The sequence below is a fragment of the Tachypleus tridentatus genome, chromosome 2 (assembly GCF_004210375.1).
Source record: "Tachypleus tridentatus isolate NWPU-2018 chromosome 2, ASM421037v1, whole genome shotgun sequence".
Taxonomy (NCBI): Eukaryota; Metazoa; Arthropoda; class Merostomata; order Xiphosura; family Limulidae; genus Tachypleus; species Tachypleus tridentatus.
Window position 1 is genome coordinate 81,306,910 of NC_134826.1, and position 21,935 is coordinate 81,328,844.

Genomic DNA, 21,935 nt, shown 5'->3' on the forward strand with positions numbered 1-21,935 from the left:
AGCGAGAAAAAAGAATAAATTGAGTACACGAACATGTAATTAGAATGGTAACTAGCCGATTACTTCTATCAAATTGGGTACACGAACATGTCAATAGAATGGTAACTACCCGATTACTTCTATCAAATTGGGTACACGAACATGTCAATAGAATGGTAACTAGCCGATTACTTCTATCAAATTGGGTACACGAACATGTAATTAGAATGGTAACTAGCCGATTACTTCTGCCAAAATGAGTACACGAACATGTCAATAGAATGGTAACTAGCCGATTACTTCTGCCAAAATAAGTACACGAACATGTCAATAGAATTGTAACTAGTCGATTACTTCTGCCAAAATAAGTACACGAACATGTCAATAGAATTGTAACTAGTCGATTCATTCTACCAAATTAACTTATCTCTACTGAATAGTAGATATTTTAATCGCTTTACCATTAACTAATCTAAAAGCCATAATATAGATCTCATTTCTCTTCAATTTCAGATAAAATTAGCATAACCTAACTGCCAAATCTGATAGGTTAATAACTATTACTAAATGTCAGTGTATTAAAGGAATTCTAAAGCACACAGAGATATAAGTAAAGGCAAAAATATAATTTCATAACTTATTTTAAAAAGGAAAATAAAGGTACAACTTTCAATACCTTGTATGATGACTTGCATGGCTCCATTGTCGAAGCAGTCATTACTATGCCACTGGTGTTCTGTCAGGAAGTAGTAAGAAAATGGTAAAACTGGCACAAATAACAACCTGTTTTTAATTAATTAGATCTGCCATTTCCTGTATAAAACAAATTTACGAAAATTTATGTCACCCTAGCATTAATAGAGTACCTTAAGAAACGTACAATATGTTATAATGTTCACTTCTATTCTGAAATGTTCAGAGAAAATTCTGACCACGAGAAGAATCGTGTTTTGATAACTTTGATGAGCAAAACACAGATAACTCAATATACAGCTTTGCGGTAAACAACAAATAAATCATATTTTGAAATGTTTTCACTTTGGCGCAACCTTGTTTGTTATTTCGTATTTTTCTGTAGATGTTAACACAATATAACACTACGTAATCTGCTTGTTTGTTTTAAATATCGCGCAAAACTCCACGAGAGTTATCTGCGTTAGCCGACCCTAATTTAGCAGTGTAAGATTAGAGCGGAGGTCATCACCACCCACCGCCAACTCTTGGGCTATCAAGAGATTGTGACGTTATAACGCCCCTACGACAGAAAGGACGAATATGTTTGGTGGGACAGGAATTCGAACCTGCGACCCTCAGATTTCTAGTGGAGTACCCTAAACACCTGGCCATGTCGGACCCTTCAAGAAAGCATAGGTGACTGTTTTTAAGATTAACAACTAAGGTAGTAATAACATAAAAACTGAGAAAAGCCACAGAGCTAATGGACACGAAGAAGTTAATAGAGTTAAGGCAGTAATTAATTCTGGTATATTAAATATATTGACTGCCGAATGACTCATAATGCTTAATCAATAGCAATAGTCAAGTTTATTCTAACACTTCTATATGAATGTAGGTTCACTACAGTGAATAAAATGCTATTTAAAACATAATGTTTATGTTACATTGCCTTAAGAAACCTAATGTTACTGTTTATTCTTGTTTGTTCTTAGGTCCTCCATGGTGGAAGCTGTTAGTCTACAGATTCACAATGTTAAAACTAGGGGCTCCATTCTCATTGGTGAACACAACAGATGGCCTGATGTGGCTTTGCTATAAGAAAAAAAAACCACATTTGTCTAGAGTTACTGATGTGGAGTGGAATTCCTCAAAACTGGTAAAATTTGATGGTCAGTGATGATTCCAATGATATATTAGGTTTCAGTTTTATTATATTAAGTAGACAGTAACATGGTTTAAAATTAAAATGACCGACAAATTCATTAAAATGAGGAACTGTATAAAGTTGGGGCGTAAAAACCCCTTTAGGGGCACCCAAGAATTTGTTGAGGTTCATGGTGGTTAAGAGGGCAGGAAGCTGGAAAATTTTATGGTGTTTTTGTATACATTTTCTTAGCTCTTCAGTGGCACAGCGTTACGTTTGCAGGCTTACAAAGCTATAAACCAGGTTTCGATACCCATGGTAGGCAGAGCAAAAATGGTCCATTGTGTAGCTTTGTGTGTTTAGCTTCAAGCAGACAAACATTTTTATATACGACTTATATGTTATTAATAATTCTGTAACCAGTAAATTCTTGTATCCATTAGCAACTTGGTGAATAAATAGTTTAGAAAATATGTTTAAAAGGCCAATGAAATTAGTTTCATTCGTAATCTTAGGGTTAAGTTTTTACTGCAAGTTCAGCTTAAAATAAACAACTATAACACGTTTGTTGTGTGGTTTAGTGAAGATAGGAATTTGTTTTTCGTTTCAGAATTTCGCACGAATCCACACGAGCGCTATCAACACGTAGCCGTCACTAATGTTGAAATGATATACTGGTCAACAGCATGCACCATAAATGTTTGGCCTAATCTCTGTCTGGTTGGCTACTGAGATTTGACTCTCACTTTTTTAACGCACCCATGGTCCCAAATGGTGGGAACGCTTTAACTTTCTGAGTAAACAGATTGTGAATTATTAATATAGTGATTAGAATATAAACTATAAAACTATCTGCACATGCTGAGAAGCGATGAAATCGAGTTGGAATTTTTTACCAAAGGTTCCGAGTTGTACTAGAACTTTGCAATGTATTACTTCTTTTGGATGGCTAAACCTTGAGTCTTGTTAGACGCTGCTGTAGAGAAGTATCGCGTTTTTCATTTAGTTTTTTCCCACAACAACAATCTTTTAATTTACCTATGACGTCATTACTGGAAAACAGACGATGCGATAAAAGTGTGAGAGGATTAACCATATTTCATAGTTTTATGAAAAAAAAATATACCAGTTTTATTTATTTTAACTAATAAGAGCTTAGAAAAGCTTGTTTTCGTAAATAATGTGTGTTTAGGTTCTTTGTTCACTTCAGAAGAAAAGATATTTTCTATATATCTATCTATATATATACATATGCATGAAGCAGAGCTGTTCGTCTCTTTTTATTGTGTTTTGATGCCACAAGTTGAGTTGAGGGATCAGGTGAAACAGTTTGAGGTGGAACCCTCAAATACCAGATTTAAATAGATAACAATTCAGACCAACAGTTCGAGTTTGATTCCAATTTGTTACTATGTGAAGCCGACGACAAATAAAAGTGACGTTCAATGCAGGGCGTAGCATGGGTACTTTAGACGAAGGTCCCGTGTGCTAAGACTCACATTTTTGGAAGTGGGCGGTTCACACCCATTACTATTTAAATTTTAGGTTAATAGGTACTTTTCGTAGCAAATACATCTTTTTATCACGAGGTAATTTAGTGATTTTAATAAACAGTATATTATTGAATTATATAAGATTTTACTGTTACCAGAATAAACATAAAAAAAATATACAAAACATAGATTGTAGATGCGTCGCCTCAGGTATGCTATAATGTTTTTCTGACCCTGAACTTTAACATCATGCTTGGTGATCCCACCCTGCTTGGCAGATCTATTTTCTTGAGCGGAGGAAGCCACATAGGCAACGCCCTCTTAGTGCTGTGCTGCTTGAATAAGTAAGTATATTAGACTAGCAAGACCCGCATAACAAATCACATGTTGCTATACTACTGTTCCTATGTCGACATTGTGTTGCTTTAAATGATCGAAGACGTGTCTAGGATTGATTCAGCTCCTTCTCACGGTCTAAAAAATAGGGCGTCACTTTTGGTTGAGATATCGAACTACATTATTCAAACGTTTTAATTTTGAAAGCAATAGCATAACTATATGTACCAAAAAAGAGAGAGAGAGAGCTTACAGCTCGAGGAAAGGTCGAATTCTTCCTAGTAAATGATGAAAACATCTGAAGTTTTAGAGTAGAAGAATGTGAATTTTCCGTTTCTGCTTTATTATTACGTCACTTTTTCTCTCTCTCTTTCAGATTAATTCGAACTTATTTCCGCTACCTTATGTCCCATCAACACTACTTGAGGGTTTTCTAGTAGTGAAAGAACATGTACAGAGTAGTTATGATCTACTGAAGCCTAAAACCTCTCTAATAATGAAAGAACTAGTACAGACTAGTTATGATCTACTGAAGCCTAAAATGTGAATGAGTACTGTAAGCATCAGGCCAATAACAGAATGACATTTTTAAAGGAGTTACACATCAGAGTTTGATAAAAACTTTGTCTAGGAATTTTACCTCAGTGGCACAGAAGTACATCTGCAGACTTACAACTCCATAAACCAGATTTCGATACTCGTGGTAAGCAGAGTACAACTAGCCCATTGTGTAGCTTTTTGCTGAACTATAAACAAACAAAAAATCTTTTGAAATTTTCGTCCTAAACTTTCTCGCATAGCCTTCTCTAATTTTGAAAATAAAGTAACTAGTCAACAGCACTCATCACAAACCTTTAGGCTATCCTAGTTTGAAAGAATAGTGTGATTTGAGCAGTCAGTGAAGTAAGACCTTTCTTAGTCTTCCTGCCTTTCATCTATAAGACTTGTTTGTTTTAGTTCAAAACCACTTTGTAGAAAAAAAAACAGTAATACATTCAAAACCACTTTGAGCTATGTGCTCGTCCACCGCGGGAATCTAATCTTGGATTTTAATCGTTGTAAATCCATAGACTTATCGCTGCTCTACCGGAGAAGCATTAACAAGGATATTTGAGTGGTAGTAAAGAATGTCTTATAATAATATCTCACAATCACACAACATCTGCTACATCCAGTGCCGACGGAGCCTTTCGCCTAATACTAGAGCTCATCAACTGGAACGGTGCCAATTAGGCTAAACTTGTGAAGTGAGATTTGAGGATTGGTTAATTCCTTTGATACAGAACATTGAGTTGTTTTCCTTCAGAACTTGTAAAGTATAACAATTAAAATCTAAAGAAGATTTTAGCGACAAGTCAATCATTTTTCTTTAAAATAAAATCTTTAAACACGTCAGACACAGAAATGCATGTTATCTTAATAGTACAAGAACACGAAGAAAAACTACCTCATACTTTAAGGTAGAGATTTTAGAGAAACGAAATCAATGTAAACGATTGATCGCAACAGAAATTACACAACAAATTCAGACATTAGACAGGATGAAGAGGGCTCGTCTTGTTGAAACAAATTAATATTGTAACAGAGTCTTTTTCTCTGACGTAGGAAAGGTGCGGTTTGCATATTCCACAGATCCGTAAGATAAGATTAAATAGCTGTTAGTACTCCTCATTGAATTATTAAGAACACAGAGTTCCATGCCATTAAATAATAAGCCCAAGGGCTTAAAATGCTTTAAATTGGGAGGGGGCACAACTTGGAGCTTAACAAAGGCAATAAAAACACAAAACACTGACGTGTTACAGCCTCCCACTGACTAAGAGTCTAGCTTAGATTCCAGTTGTAGGCACAAAACAGATCAGATATCTCAGTGTGTAGCTTAAAAACGAAGAAAGTTTCGATATCCGTTGTGGGCGAAACATAAATAGCTTATTCCGTTGCACTGTACTTAACTACAAACAAACGTTGTTACCCTGACAAAACATTGCATAAGAATTATAAAAAAACGTACTAGTTTGGTAAATATACGTCGTATCTACTGTCTTGTGGCTCACTGAAAACTCTGAGAGCTTATGACGTTAAAAATTGACTTCAGACAGCCCCAATGGGCAGATCAAAGATAGCTCATTGTGCAGTTTTGAGCTTAACAACAAACAAACAAACAAACAAAATAATAAAAACAAAGACAGTGTATCTGATAGACAGAATAATCATAACTTATTATTATATATTCTGTAGAGTTGTTACAAAGTCGGGTCAGTACTTATAATTATTTTTTAATATTTCTAACTGTAAAGTTAAAATATTCTTATCTGTATGTCGTAAGGAAACATTTTATCACATGTGCAACTTACCTTCCTTTCATAAAAATGGATCATATTGTACATGCATTTGAGACGTGTTTGTTTTTTTTTGTAGAATCGTTAAATATTTCAGTGAAGCCTTTTATCGTATAGAACATCTTTTCTTTGAACGCATATATTTATTTTTTATGAGTGAATTTCAGATCTCGGTGCTTATCAACTGATCAGTTATTGAGTTTCGCTTTAACTATTCGGATCACGTGAACTAATGTTCAAATTGGCTGCCTTCGTTTAGTCCTAACTTGAAGAGGCAGCTAGTTATATAACACGAACAGCATGGAAGAGAGTTATAACATGTAGTTTACACTAAAAGTATCTTCATACGGAAAAAAAGATCCATTAACTTGTAGTTACTAAATACGGAAGTACTCAAGGATTTAACATTAGCTCAGATTCTGCTGAAAATGGTTGAGAGCCGCAAACTTGTGCAGGCCCAAATTAATGAAACGTAACATTGAAGATAAGGCTTGGATGTCGTTACGTTCAAACTTTTCAAATGGGCTACATTTAGTCTTCTCACAATCGGTATTGAAAACTGATTTTGAACGTCGTAAGCCTACAGACGTACCGCTGTGTCACTGGGAGGAGGGTCCAATGGCGTAGAAGTTCTGTGTACTAGGAACTTTAACCCGAAAACTATTTTATGGATAGATGGGCCGTAAAGGTTCGGGTTATACGCAGTCATCTCTAATTTCGAGCTGATGAAAAAGAGACAGATGGCAACCGGTCAACACTTGCTGCCTGCACACCCATTATTAACCGAATAGCGGGATTTGACTATTACGGTTATAATGCCAACACAGCTAAAAGTGTGGATCATATTCAGAGGCATATCGCGGCTCGAACCTTGGATGTCAGATCTGCATTCTGCAGACCTCTTACCTGAAACTTGTAAGATCACTGTGAAAAGAAAAGACAATGTCACAGCAGATGTGTTAGATACATTCTGTAGAGGGAAATAAATGTCACAGAGTGCCAGATCTTTTAGCTTAATTCGACCATTGATTGGCATTGCGTACAGGGAATAGGTGTCATAGATGTCACACAGTACCAGATCTTTTAGCTTAACTCAATCATTGATTCAACCTATTAGTAAATAGCAATAGATTAAAATCACTTGAAGTAACTACAAGATGCATGTAACCACACGTAGTACGAAACGCCAACGCTTAATTAGAACACAAAATAATAGTTGATAAGTTGATTACCGTCAGTTCGTACAAAGATTTAAATCCATAAGAAATTCAAGTGGTTGGTGAATACCATAACCACAGTATGTCACTATTGGTGAGAATCCACTAATTAATGAGATGATAAGAGAAATTTGGTCATGACGTTCTGGTGGATTCCAAACAAGGGTAGAACTATCATGCTTATCAATGTTGATATTAACAAACATACCCGATTCACGCGAGCCAAGATATCTGTGTTCATGTTGCTTACTATGCTAACAGTGATCAATTTGGCTCTGAAAAAGAAGATATATTTGGAAAACACTTGGGTTATAATGATGATTTAATTGTGATTTATCTAAAGTTTAACTTTAGGCGTTACCATGGGTAACATAGAACAGTATCAGAAATTCATACTAAGTAAATCGAATGTTATTCTTGTTAGAAATAAAATAACTATTAACTTATTACGTAGAACTTAAATATCACAAAGAATTAAAAACTAAAAACAGTTAAAACTAAAAGAGTATGGGTAATCATTACTTATAAGACTAAAATTTAAGTCTAAATTTCCACTGACTGACACAGCAATACGATTAGATGAAGTATATACATTTTTACGTCTTTTGGACACTCTCTGTGCGTGTATGTGTTTTTTTTCTTACAGCAAGGCCACATCGGGCTATCTGCTGTTTCCACTGAAGGGAACTGAACCCCTGGGTTTAGCGTTATAAATCCGGGGAACAGACAATCTTAACTAACTAAAAATCGAGATACACAGAGTTATATGATTTGGCGTGTCAAAATGGTTAGCATGCCGTACTGTGAATCCGATGGTTTATGGTTCGTGTCCCGTTGCAAGGAAATTGCACTTTAACAAGAGCGAAGGCTAAATCCCATTATGTTATGAACCTATGTTATACAACTGACAAGGGGATGGACACAATGTTAGTCTAACACACCTTGCATTACGTTCGCTGATCAGGGCTTGCTTAACACTAGGTTACAGTGGTCAACGCACTTAAGTGTTTGTTTGTTTTTAGATTTCGCGCAAAGCTACACGAGGACTAACTGCGTTAGCTATCATTAATTTAGCAGTGTAAGACTAGAGGGAAGGCAGCTAGTCATCACCACCCACCGCCAACTCTTGGGCTACTCTTTTACCAAAGAATAGCGGGATTGACCGTCACATTATAACACCCCCCACAGCTGAAAGGGCGAGCATGTTTAGTGTGACGGAGATTTGATCTCGGGACCCTCAGATTACGAGTCGAGCACCCTAACCACCTGGTCAGGCCGTGCCCGCTCTTAGTGTTATGTGATTAAGCTAATGATTTCTATGGTTTAACAGAATTATATACTGTTACTGTAATGAATGTGTAACTATAAATACAGTGTCATCTTACTGTGTATACTGTACACGTTAAGCTTGGCACAATCTTTTATCTTATATTTATAATACAAGCTTGAAACACAACATGAGAGTCAGCAGAAATACAAAAAGTGTATGTTCATGATGATTGAAAGCTAATGATTTATTGGTTAACGTATGATATACATTACAGTAACAATCTGAAACTAAACATCAATCCTGTAGTGAACAGTTCTATATTCATAAACCATCCTATACATCGTTCTCCCGCTAAGTTTATTAACGTTTCACACAGTTTAAGGTTCTTACCATTTTTTACTTTCGTGACAATAACAAATGTTAACAGTGTCGTAAAGACAAAATTTCTTCCAATCATAGTGTGTTGTAAACGTACAAGCTGGAGCTGTTGTGAACAATTAAAAAATGACGTAATAAGTATGGCAATAAGCGACTTTTTAAAATTTAACGTTATACAAATAGAGAATTATAAAGAGCACTTTATCTCGGTGAAATTGAACAACTGTTTCTTGTTAACACGTTCTAAACTTTTCAAATTTATACATTCTGTTCAAGAATACGCAACAATTTCCACCAACTTCATTGGCTACATTTAATCTCTTTGATAATACCGCCACCAGCTCTCACACCCATCAGTACAGGAACAACGTATATTGTATACTACAGGTAGGTGTTATATTATGTAAAGGAATAAGAAACGAGCAGTATCTTGCTTTAATGATATCACGTAAACTATGTATGATAGGTTGCACTGATCCAGGCCGGAATGTGTTTTATGAATCAATATCAAAATTGATATCAACTTGTATAAATGTTTGTTTTTTCTCAGTTTCCAATACGCAAGTTTATTAGGAATTGGAAATTTGGTTTACTAGCTCCTATAATACAATATAAAACCTAAAAGCTATACTCCTAGCTGTACTCCAACCTGTTCTTCAAGCTGTTCCTAAACTATATTCTCTAACCTTACTACTAGCTGCATTGTGTGCTATATTTCATGTTATACCTTAAGTTGCTATTGGTCAATTCTTCGATCGTATTTTTCCTATTAATATGTCACATAATTCTTTACTGTCCTCTTGACTTTTGGTCAAACCTTATAAACCTTTAAAAACAAATTTAGTTTGTCTTTCAATACTCATAATAATTAGAAGTTTAGAATATCTTTAGTTAAACAGTGTGTATTGAGATAAAAACAACTAACTTTGAAACAGTTTTTTTTCTTCGTATTGTCCTGGATTTCATCTCCTTTACATGGGGCCCTGCATGGCCAAGCGTGTTAAGGCGTTTAACTCGTAATCGGAGGGTCGCGGGTTCAAATCCCGGTCGTACCAAACATGCTCGCCCTTTCAGCTGTGCGGGCGTTATAATGTGACGGTCAATCCCACTATTCTTTGGTAAAAGAGTAGCTCAAGAGTTGGCGGTGGGTGGTTATGACTAGCTGCCCTCCTTCTAGTCTTACACTGCTAAATTAGGGACGGCTAGCGCAGATAGCCCTCGAGTAGCTTTGCGCAAAATTAAAAAAAAACAACAACAAACAAACAGTTTAGTCATTAGCAAAATTCTACCTGGATTGTCATATTTTATGTAAAGACCATATCTGTAGTTACTCTTTTGAAGAGTTTATACTTTCAATCTTGAATTATTCTATTCTTAACAGTATAACTTTCACCTACTTTGTTCGGAGTTTCCAAACAGCTCTTACAAAAACATGAAAATTTGTCTCAAACTTTCATATAAAGTAGTTTTCATTAGTAAAGCACGGGAGTTTCGTGTTTATACATTACACTAGATCTGGAAGTAGTTGGGCCACCTGTACCTAAGTTTATGATTATTAAACGATAGTCAACAACAGTGCAAACTATCAACCCATGACTGTGCTGTTGTGTGGGTCATTTCTACACATTTGAGGGAAAGTAGTCACTGACCACTTGTGTTTTACTCACTTTTTCATAATAATTTATAAAACTATACATAAATAAAATTACAGGTTTTGAAAACTAACTTGACTTTTGATCTGTTTCGTGGTTATTTAAAACCTTTTTTTTTTCGAAAGATATCAAATTTCAATTTATTTATTTGCTTGTTAGTATTTTTCTGAAATCACAAACATGGCTCTAATTTATTTCAGGAATCTTCATTAAAGCTCATTTCTTACCAAAATAGTGTACTTACTGTACATTGCTAGATATCAATACACAATTGACGTTCAAAAGTTATTTTCCCAGCAGTTGAGAGGAAAGTCTGGGAGCTTATAACTTTCAAAATCGGATTTTGATACTAGTGTGGGCAGTACGCAGATAGGCTATTGTGTTGTTTTGTAAGTACCAACAAACAAAACAATGAAGAGTTATTTTATTTTTCATAATCTATAATTAATGCTTATTTATAATTTAAAAATATGTAAATATAGCGTTATACAAAATGTAACCAGTATGTGGCGCAGAGGTTTTCTGTTGTCCATGGTTTACTGATTAATTCCGAAAGTTATGGATGTTCAAAAGGAAATTTACAGCTTTAGGTTATCATAAACCAAGTAATTTTAGTGTAAATGGTGAGTTAAAATGTTTTACTTTATGGTTGCCAAACTTTCTTGGTCGTTTAGAATTTTTTCTTGCAAGAGACAAAACTGTAATATACCGAGTGATGTAGCCAACTCAACAACTTAATTCAGGATTAGGTTACTCTAACTCTTAGAAAGAGGATTTATATTTTTGGTGTACCTTATTGGCCTTAGTATGTTGCCTGCAGAAATAAACACAACGTTGACCATTAACACATAAACATCACTATGAAGATATGTGTGTAATCAAATGGACAGATGAACCGAAATAGAATAATATTGGAACCAACAAAACAAAAAGTTAGGTGTTAGAATAGAACATTTTAGAAGTTAGTTTTCCCAATACCATATTATTCTATGTTGAATGGTCTTACTCTCACTCTCAGTATTATAGTGAAGCATGTAATACTAACAATAAAGCTGAGTTAGAAGCTACATTATCAACAAAAGTTTTATTGTTGCATTAAAAACACATTAAATCTTCTGTAATTAGACTGCAGTCTGAAGCATTAGACATAATATATAACGTTTTGGAACAGTATGAGGTCTATTGGTCCATCCTGGCTCTTACACCCTCTAATTTAAACTATAAATATTAATGAATAAATTTTAAAAATCTTAAACCAATACTTATCATTCATATACTTATCAAGCTTTCTGTTAAACTCCATTAAATTTTCTGCTCCACAACATCCAAAGACAACTCACTCCAAAGGCCAACTTTCTTGTAAGAAAAATAAAGTTATCTTAGCTGAAGGTGACTTCTACTATGCCACTGTTTATACTTGAATCCCATAGTCTTACTATTATCACTGTTAGGAGTGAATAAAGATGATGCAGCAACATTATCAATTCCTTTTACAATCTTAAACACCTCTATCATATTACATCCCTCCTCCAATTCTTCTTTTTTCAAGAGAAAGCAGAATGAGAGATTGCAGCCACTCCTCATATGACAACTCCTCCATCCTAAGCACCATTGTAGTAACCCAACTTTGAACCCCTTCATATATTCAAAGCTCTTCCAAAGGTAAGGATACCAAGATTGAACACAATACTCCAAATATGACATAACCAATGAATCATACAATGAAATTATAACTGCTTTAGACTCGTATTGAAAATCTCTGTAGATATAACCTAAAATTTTATATGCCCTACCACCAGCAATAACACAATGCTTGGATAACTTCTAAGACTGATCAACTATTACATCAAGATACCTTTTTCTCTATTGTTTAGATTATTCCCATCCAAATTATTATTCACATAATGATAACCCAGTAGCATTATTTTGCATTTATTACAATTAAATCCCATCTGCCATTTATTTGCCCAATTCACTGAATGATATAAATCTTTCTGTAAATCAGCAGCATTCTCTTCACAGGTAGTAACACCCTATGTCTTAATGTAATCTGAACATTTAAGTAATTTATTGACCATTCTTTTTTCTGTGTCATGAATGCATATCAAAAAGAGCAAAGGTCCTAAGACTTGAACCCTGAGGTACCTCATTTGTGACATTAATCTAGTTTGGTTGAACTACATTTGTGACAATCCTTTCTTCCTGATCTACTCTTACTCTCATCAACACAAATAGTAACCTTTTGAAAGAATGTCAGAAGATTTTGTAACGCAAGGTTTCCCATCAGTGAAACCACGTTAGCTGTCTGATAAAATTCTGAACTTGGTTAAATAACTTTTTGAAGTTGTTGTTTTTTTTATCAGACTCTCCAAAATGTGATCCACAACTGATGTGAGACTAAGGGGTCTATAAGTACTGGAACAATTTTCATCACCCCTGTTGATAAGAGAAGTTACATTAGTTAATTTTCATTTCTCATTAATTTTATTTCCAACACTCTTCATGAGCCAACATTGTTTTTACTTGCTGCTACCTTGTTCTTTCTGTAAAGAAAATATTTACCTTGAATGTTGAAAATATTTTCTTTAAAGATTTTCTATATTTGCTTTGTGTCTCAGCATAACACAGCTGCCCAATTCACAATAGATAATTCTTGTTGCTTTCCTTCAAAATTTTATTTTTAAAATTTGGAATCAAAATATTGTGATTTCAATATGCAGGAAAAATATCAAACTTAATACAGCAGTGATCACTTGTACCCATGTGTTCTCCAATTTCCTACCTATATTTTTGAAGCTACAAAAAATCTCAAATAGCAATTTGTAGTAAGACTTAGGGAAGTGAAATTTAAAAAAAATTATCAATGCATCTATATAAATACAGGGAGCAGTGTGTGTGTTTACAAATATATAAATACAAGGAGCAGTGTGTGTGTTTACAAATATATAAATACAGGGAGCAGTGTGTGTGTTTACAAATATATAAATACAGGGAGCAGTGTGTGTGTTTACAAATATATAAATACAGGGAGCAGTGTGTGTGTTTACAAATATGTAAATACAGGGAGCAGTGTGTGTGTTTACAAATATATAAATACAGGGAGCAGTGTGTGTGTTTACAAATATATAAATACAGGGAGCAGTGTGAAAAAAAAAAAGAGAGTTGTAAACATGTTACTAGGCATGAGGAATATACTTGCCCAAACTGAAAATTTCCAGTTTATTTATCTTATTAGCATGACTTAGTTATTGCAAATTGCAAATGTATATATATTTTATTCATTGCAATGACTTAATTCCATACATTGCATTATATCCTTATGCATGATTAACTATTCTCATTTAGTGCTGCCCCCTATATGCAAAACATGTTTTACACATATCAGAAGCGTCATTCCACCCATCCATGGGAAATACTTGATTCTAATGAGTTTCTCATACAAATTACCACATGAAAACCTTCCACCAATGAGAATGACACACATTTTGTTACTCATATGATCAATATTCAGTTCTACTGAACTATCATTTCTTTTTCAGCAGGGCTTTATTAAGTTTGAAATTTTTCTTAAGCATGGTTCCTTATTATAACTTAAATATTTATACTTCCGAAGCAGTCTTTGGCATTAATCATTTTTGATTATGCAGCATATGTCTTTAAATTCTCTATCCAATCTTTATTGTTTTCATGTGTTTTATTCTCTCACGTATTTGTATTTGTCTATCAAACAATTTGTTCTATATATTATATCCTATAAATTTCAAGGTTAATATTACAACTTTGAGTATCACATCTCTTACAAAACACTTTCTAGTTGGTGACACATTGGGTCATTTCTTGTTGGGATTGTCTGTGATTATTTGCCAAGATATTGGTTACTATATAGGTCAAGCATGTACTCCTGAACTTTCCTCACTTCCCCAAGAACATGTTAAATCTGTTTAGTTTAACTAAGATTTTGATAGCCTTTTACTAAATTCAGATTGTGCCATGTTTCATATGCTCCATCTGTAGAATCAGCTTGGCCTAAAAAACTTGTTTAGACATAATTTTTCAGGTTTGTGATGTGTCACCCATTTACTTGATTTCATAGAACCCTGCCTTTCTTTGTTGCATGATAGTTCTTATTTAGTCTTCTTATCTTCCCTGGATATTAGATATTTTGTGGAGCATCTTACTTCCCAACTGGGTGAGAGTGCCAGCATCTCTCTTTCTCTCACAGGTTGCCAACCTGTTCTTAACAGCTGTAGTTTATTTTGTCAATTTAGGGGCTAAGTATGATTTCCTGCAATGTTTTACCCATACTCAGCTTTCACACATTTGTCTAAATCTCATTTCATTCTGTGGTGTTTATCTACAATACATCATCTATCCCAGGCTATGCACCAAAATCTTGAAGGTTTATCATCGTCATCTCTTGACTTACTCACACACATGATTTCTTTGTTGTCAGGATTTTGTGAATCTCAGTATCGCCTTCTCCTCAGTTATTTTGCCACCCACTTATCTCAGAAAATTACATGTTTCCCCCTCTCTTTAGTGGTAGGTATCAACCATGTTCCTGACACACTCAAATCACCTGAGGAATCCTTTACCATTTCTTCCTTGGTAAATTGTTTGCCACAGTTAAAACCTCAAAGCATCTATTTCCATTTCCTTTTTATTATTCCTCAGTGCTTACCTGTTCTTTCATCCAGGAGTTCTGTATATCATTTTCTTTCATGTGAATTGGCACAATGCCAACAGTATCGGTGACTACCAAGTGAATTCTGGTTTTGTGGGAGCTTGATTATGAGAATTTGTTTTTCTTTAGTAATTTTTTGCTACAGATGAGTGGATTATTTGAATTCTATCAGAAAGACTTTTAATACAATATCTTTCTTTACTTCCTTTGTCATAGAACCAATTTCCTTCTCTCAGCCACAGGATCCCATCTTTGACATGCCATTGAACCTGTGGCTCATCTCAGTTTTTATTCTAGGCTGTTTGTTGTTTGTCCCTAACAAAACTGAAGACTGGCAACCTGTTATGTATTTGTTCCACCTCACTGAATTTCTCATTCTCCCTTGTTTCATCATGGAATTGTTTCTCACCTTCAGGTGGGTTTTAACTCAAGGTATGTGGATGATCAAGATGGATGTCATGAATGCTTTCTTACATATTCCTATAGCTCTGAAGTCATCACCACATCTTTGACTTTGTCCAACAAGGGATAAGTTATCAGGTTTAAAAATTCCCATTGAGGCTTAGTTTGTGCCATATGTTTTTTATTTAATTTGAGTATTTTGAGCTTTTTCTCATCATTGCCAAACTCATTGGATTAGTTTTCATTATGATATGGATGGCTTGTTACTGTTATATTTCAGCTGCTCCAGGAAATAACTCAAGTGGGCTGGTTAATCATATTGGAACTCCTGATGTGCTATCGCTTTTGGGGCTGTGTTTTTCTGTGGTTGCCACAATCCCCTTTATTCAGGATCATATGTGAGCTCATTAGTGGGCTTTTTATGATTAGTGGACTCTTGCATAGGATCCTCTTCAGGGTCTTCAGTGATTGGTCAGGTTCCACACTTAGACAGGTGTTTCACTTTCTCGTCCTCATCTGGATTTTCATCTCATATCTAGAGATGGAGGGCATGGGTTGATCAAAGGGAGGCTTTAGAGTGTTGGTTTACAGCTGAGGAGTGTTATTATATCAAAACTGGAGCATTTAGCTGTATGTCAGGCTTTGGATCATTTCTTCCATCTGGCCAGACATTGTCTGGTCATGATTCATTCTGAAAATTCCACAGTGGGTACTTACCTCAGTTACCAAAGTGGCATTCATTCTGGATCCGTATGTTCTTATATGTTGCATCTTTTTCTCTGGACTGATATGCATGATATCCATATCATTGTATATTATATTCCAGGTGTTTCAATATTGTCACAAATTATCTTTTCCATGGTTTTGACTTCAGTATGGTGCTTCTCACATCAATGCCTCTACAACATCCTTCAACCACAAGCCACTTCCCTTTTGGTATATGGTTAATCACCCTGGCAATCAACACATTCAGTCAGAATTGGTTAACAAATATCTGTATATTGATTTTCCCATTCACCTTCTTCATTGAATTATTTAATTTCATCCATACCACTCCATGTCAGGTTCTTCTGATTGCTACTTACTGACTGACTCATCTGTGTTTTTTTAATTATCTAGCTACCTCTCTACTTCCTTTTTTTGGTAACGTTGATCATATCAGTCTTCTCTTCCTCTGTCTTCATGCTTGTTTTTTGTTTGGTCCTCGGTAAGTAAATCAGATTTGTTGTGATGTGTAGTTTCATTTCTGGAGTGTTCCACTTGCTTTTCATCCATGGAAGTGTATCAGCATAAATGGAATGTTTTCTACCATTCATCTCTGGAATGGAGGTTTTCACCTGATTTGCCCTCTGTTTCTGGTACTGTTGAGTTTCTTACTAGGAATTTTAATCCAGTATCTTCTGTCTCTTTGGTTACCAGTTATCAGGTACCACACCTTCCATTTTGTTCCCAATAACTCCATACTGATATATTTCTTCCAGAATCATTGTCCTCAGTGGCAGGCTACTCTTCTGGACTGAGATGTTTATGTGGTCTTCCATTGCCTTACCCTGTTTTCATTTAAACCACTTTCCACCTGTTCCTTGTTTTACCTTTCCCTTAAGATTTATTTCCTTCTTCTCTTAACCTGAGGACTTTGGTCAGATTTACGTGCCAGCATTCTTTCATGCACTCTTTATCATCCTACATATTTCTACTTCATCTGAATCATTCTTTCCTCCCCAAAACTACAGTGGCTAGTGAGGATACTCATTGATCCACTTTCCTTCCATTAGTCATCTTTATCATATGTCTGATCCATAAAGATGTTTTGATGTTTTACCTTTTCTCTTGTATTTCATCTTTGTCATCCCATGGAAGAACTTTCCAACTGCACATATTGACTACATCTAACATATTTGTCTCTCGCTGTTTGCATGGTATCACCATTTCATCCTATTTGGGGTATTTTCTTTGATGTGATGCCACTCTTCAAATTTCCATGTGACTTTGGCTAGGTAAGTTATTTGTTATAATTCTTTAATTTTTGAGGGGCCTTATTTACCTTTTGATGGTAATTACACATTGTTATTAATGTTATTATACCTTCTGAACTTGAAGTGTTAACAGTATGCTCCTAACCCTATCCCTGCATGAATATCAGTTCCCAGTAATATGAATTTTGGATGTAGTTTGCTTACTGAGTGTGATCTTGTGTCTTAGTCACTCTACTCCTAGAAGCAGTTCCATTGTTTTCTCACACACCACTTGGACACTGTTTTCCATCCACATGTATCATAATTTTCTTCAATGGACAAAGAGTTCAGTTGTGGTACAGTCTCTCACATCAGTTTTTTGCATCTTATTTTTTTGTTTCCAGATGTTTACTTTCTGTGCTTTCAAAGGATGCTTCTTTTATTCTGTTGCTCTGGTCCTTTCGATTATGGAATATGGATTCTAGGTATTTATATGAACACAGGTATAATAATATAATTTTCTGATACTAAAATTGGATTTTCGATAAGTCCTTACATCCTTTCACACATCCCACTTTTCTTTTTTGTTTAAAGCAGAATCTTCCAATTTCTGGTAAAACTTGTAGTGTTAGTTTGGTACAATAAATAGAGGAAATAACATGAGTAACCCTGAATATGTGGCAGTCTCACTGGTTGAGGGTTATCCTGATAAGTTGCAGAAGACAGACATTAGAATAAATCATTTTAATGGAGGGGAGGCAGAAGGCTTGTGGGATGCATGTAAAAATGTTTTGCATATAGAGGGCAGCAATGCATGTGAATTGCTATTTATATAAGAAAAGGTAAGTAGTGCATGGAAATGCATTTTCAGTAGAGAAAGTAATGACATTTATAACATTATTACACTATATGTGATGAAGAGGGGAAATGTATGTGTTGCTTAACATATTCCTGATGTATTGAAAATGTGATTTAAATCATAAAATATAGAAATGTTCAATATAAGTAACACCTTGCCATTTTCTGACCTACCAAGGAATTAAAAAAATGCAGAATAACAAGTGGACAGTTTGATTCATCTCACACAAATATAGCTATTTCATTTTACCTCAACAATAGTTTGTGTTAAAAAATAACTATTTAAGTCCCAGCAAAAATACTTACATAGTTCATAAAGTTAAAATTTGAAACTGAATAATTGCACATTTTGATTAAAAGAAAGCATGTAGTAACTTCTGTAGAGTAAAATAACAGTGTATAAAGACATCAGTACTTTGTGACATTGTAAAGCATGTTTGGTCACACACAAATTTACAAGATTTATAGAGCAGAATAATCAAGTGTCATTGATATTATTATACTTAAAAGCATACATTTACTTCAATGGATTAATTCACTCACAAATGATTACCTGAAAAGATTCTAAAATCATCACGTTACCAGTACATCTCGCTTGTAACACCAGAATCACTTCCAAAAAGTTATTAATGTTATTTTAAAAAGTGGTGCTTATGTGTGGCAATTTCACCTACTGTTCATTTTTTATTGATACTTTATGGTAGTCTTCATATAATGAGAGACATTTAGTTATGTATGATATTGTGTTTCCTGTATAATAAGATATGCATACAGTTTTATTATTGTACAAATATTTTTAACAGGTGATTTTCCATTGTTCATTTGTTTTTTAAAGCATAATCATTTTATCACTAGAATCTAGTAATGTCTTTACGTACAAGTACATTACAGATTCTGATATTTCTTTAATTGTTTTAGTGGTTCAGCTGGTGTATATAAAGCTATAGATAGAGGAACTGGGTTGGAAGTTGCTTTTAAGAAGATTTATCTAACCTTGCAACTTGATAAAGAATGTTTAATTACTGAACTATTAATATTGTGTGATGTGAAACATCTTAACCTTGTGAACTATGTGGATAGTTACCTTGTAAGAGATGAACTCTGGGCAAGTGTTCTTAGTGTTACATATTAGTTAATTCTCCTGTAATTTTAATTTTACATTGTGTAGAGTGTACATTAAGGTAATACCTATTAAACTTAGTAGATCATTTTTGAGTAACACTTGGTTTAAGAATAATTTTACATATCACTCTCACAGGTTTGCTTTTATAAAATTTTGGTTATAAATAATACATGATAATTTTTATGTGAGAGACTGTGGGTTACAGCCACAATTGCTTTCGATACACTGATTTTTATTTCATTCTATATATAGTATTACCCTAAGTTTTCAAGCCATAAACAAAACACATTCAAATTGAACTAAATACCCTGCATATTTTAAAAAAAAGGATTCCAGGATACAAGCTACAATGTGAGATTAAAAAATGTATCCTTGGTTTTGGAGGTGACTGATGAAGTAGGAACCACAATGCAGTGGGGAAACACAGGTTTTCAACCTTAACCTCCAATTTGCTAGTCTTGTATAAGAAAATTAGAAATCAGGAGAGTGAGATGTGGGTGCTTGAGCCCACAACATCTCACAAGATCTTAAATTTATTTGAAGAAAGTGTCCAGTCTCAACTGTTTCACTTTTTTTTAATAGGCTTTCTCCTGCATTTAAAACAGAATACCAATTCTACTGCTTTTTCCTTGAAGTTCATTTTTCCCCCCTTCATTTTTGCTTACAATTTTATAGCGCTAATATAACTTAACATGTGCAATGAAGTAGGAATTTATATTTCCTCATTATCTTTTCCATTTTGTTCATCTTCTGAATCTCTCGCACTGTTACCATCTTGTGATTCTATTATAGATTTTAAATCAATTTTATGAGTTTCTGTTAAAACATTCTTGGGAAGTTTCACAAAACTTTCCACATTTACAGAATCATCTGCATCAGACTTCTCAATCAGTTTGGATTTCACTAGAATCATCATAACAAATAACTTCTCCACAATCTCTGCCATTATCAAGAATAAATCCACAGTTTCCAAAGCACTTTATTACGCATTCATCTTTTACGTATTTGATTGAATGATTTAAAAATGCAATTGCATCTAATACGTCAGTTTTCATGGTCATACTTGTAACTATATGCTGAAAGATCAATATTCTGTATTTCAATTTTATAAACTGTATAATTCCTTTATCCAGTGGCTGTAGAACTGATTTTGTACATGGAGATAGAAAGACTAAAGAAATGTTTGAAAGTTGAACTTTTGGGTGACAAATTGCATTATCTAGGAAAAGTAGAATATTCCTGTTTTCTTGTTCCATTCTTTTGTTTAATTTGTTCAAAAATCCTCGAATATAGCACTTGTCATCCATGCATTATTATTTCCTTTCCATTTCACAGGAAGTTGATTCTTCCTTAAATGTTTGAAACAGTGCAGATTTTCACTTTTACCTGTTACCCATGGTTTCTCTAGTTTTCTATCAGCAAATGCAACCAAAAGTACAGTCAATCATTTATTTGAATAGCGACCTTCAGAATAATGATAGCAGAAAAAAATGAACAAATGTGTTTAATCAATATTTACTGTAACAAAATATCTAAGAATTTATTAATATTTAAACAATAATTTATTAATATTTAAAGAAATTATTAATCAAATAAGAAATTAATATTTAATCAAAATATTTTGTCTGCATTACTCAGGTTCTAATCCTTTTTGTTGATAGATGAGGTAGGTGAAAGATAGTTTTTCGCTCACGTTACGCAAGTTCAATCATGTAGAGGGCCTTTTCTAAGAGAAATCTTAAGATAATGTTGCAAAATTTTGATATTTCCTGCTTGTGCAGGTTTCCACCTTATGCAGTTTCTAGCTTAAACAGGTGTTACTGCATTTATTTCTAAACATTGTTTTTCTCATCTCAAAATGACATTGTTATAACAAAGTTAAAATAATTTCAGAATTTATGCTATAACTAATAATAAATATAATTGGTTTAAAAATGAATCCCTGAAAATAAGTTTCTCAATGAAAAGAATGAAACTGTTTACAATCAGACAGCAGTAGAGAAATATTCTGATTGATGTAGCTTGGTTTAAGATTAAGATGAGGTTCTACATTGAAAATAAGATTCCTTTTTTAATTTTGACGTTAGCCAGCACTGATAAGCCCAACTCAGATGTGCACACAGTCTAGTAGGAAATCATAAAAGATACCTAACTGCTTTCTCTGACAAGGTTGGAAACTGTGCATTAATATGCAAGTAAAATAATGTGACTTTTGTTCAACACAAACTTTTACTTTAAGACACCATGTGAAATGATCTACAGTAGCTGTTGTTTGTTTGAAGGTGTCAAGTTATTTGGTAATGTGTGCAAAGTGATGAGAAAGTAGTTCCTCATCCACTCACAGCCACTATCACATTTGGAAAAATACTTATGAAGATCTTTCTTGAAGTCCTTCAAGTGTCTCTTCATTATGTTCAAAATATTTTT

General features: G+C 34.1%; 1 long non-coding RNA gene across 1 annotated transcript in view; it reads left to right on the forward strand.

Moving 5' to 3' along the window:
- The first annotated feature begins 10,998 nt into the window (after positions 1-10,998).
- The window catches only part of LOC143236033 (uncharacterized), a 38,350-nt gene continuing 27,413 nt past the window's right edge, over positions 10,999-21,935 (forward strand). The window contains exons 1-2 of the long non-coding RNA XR_013019430.1: positions 10,999-11,109; positions 12,036-12,148. This is a non-coding gene — a long non-coding RNA (uncharacterized LOC143236033). The remainder of the gene's footprint in view (positions 11,110-12,035; positions 12,149-21,935) is intronic.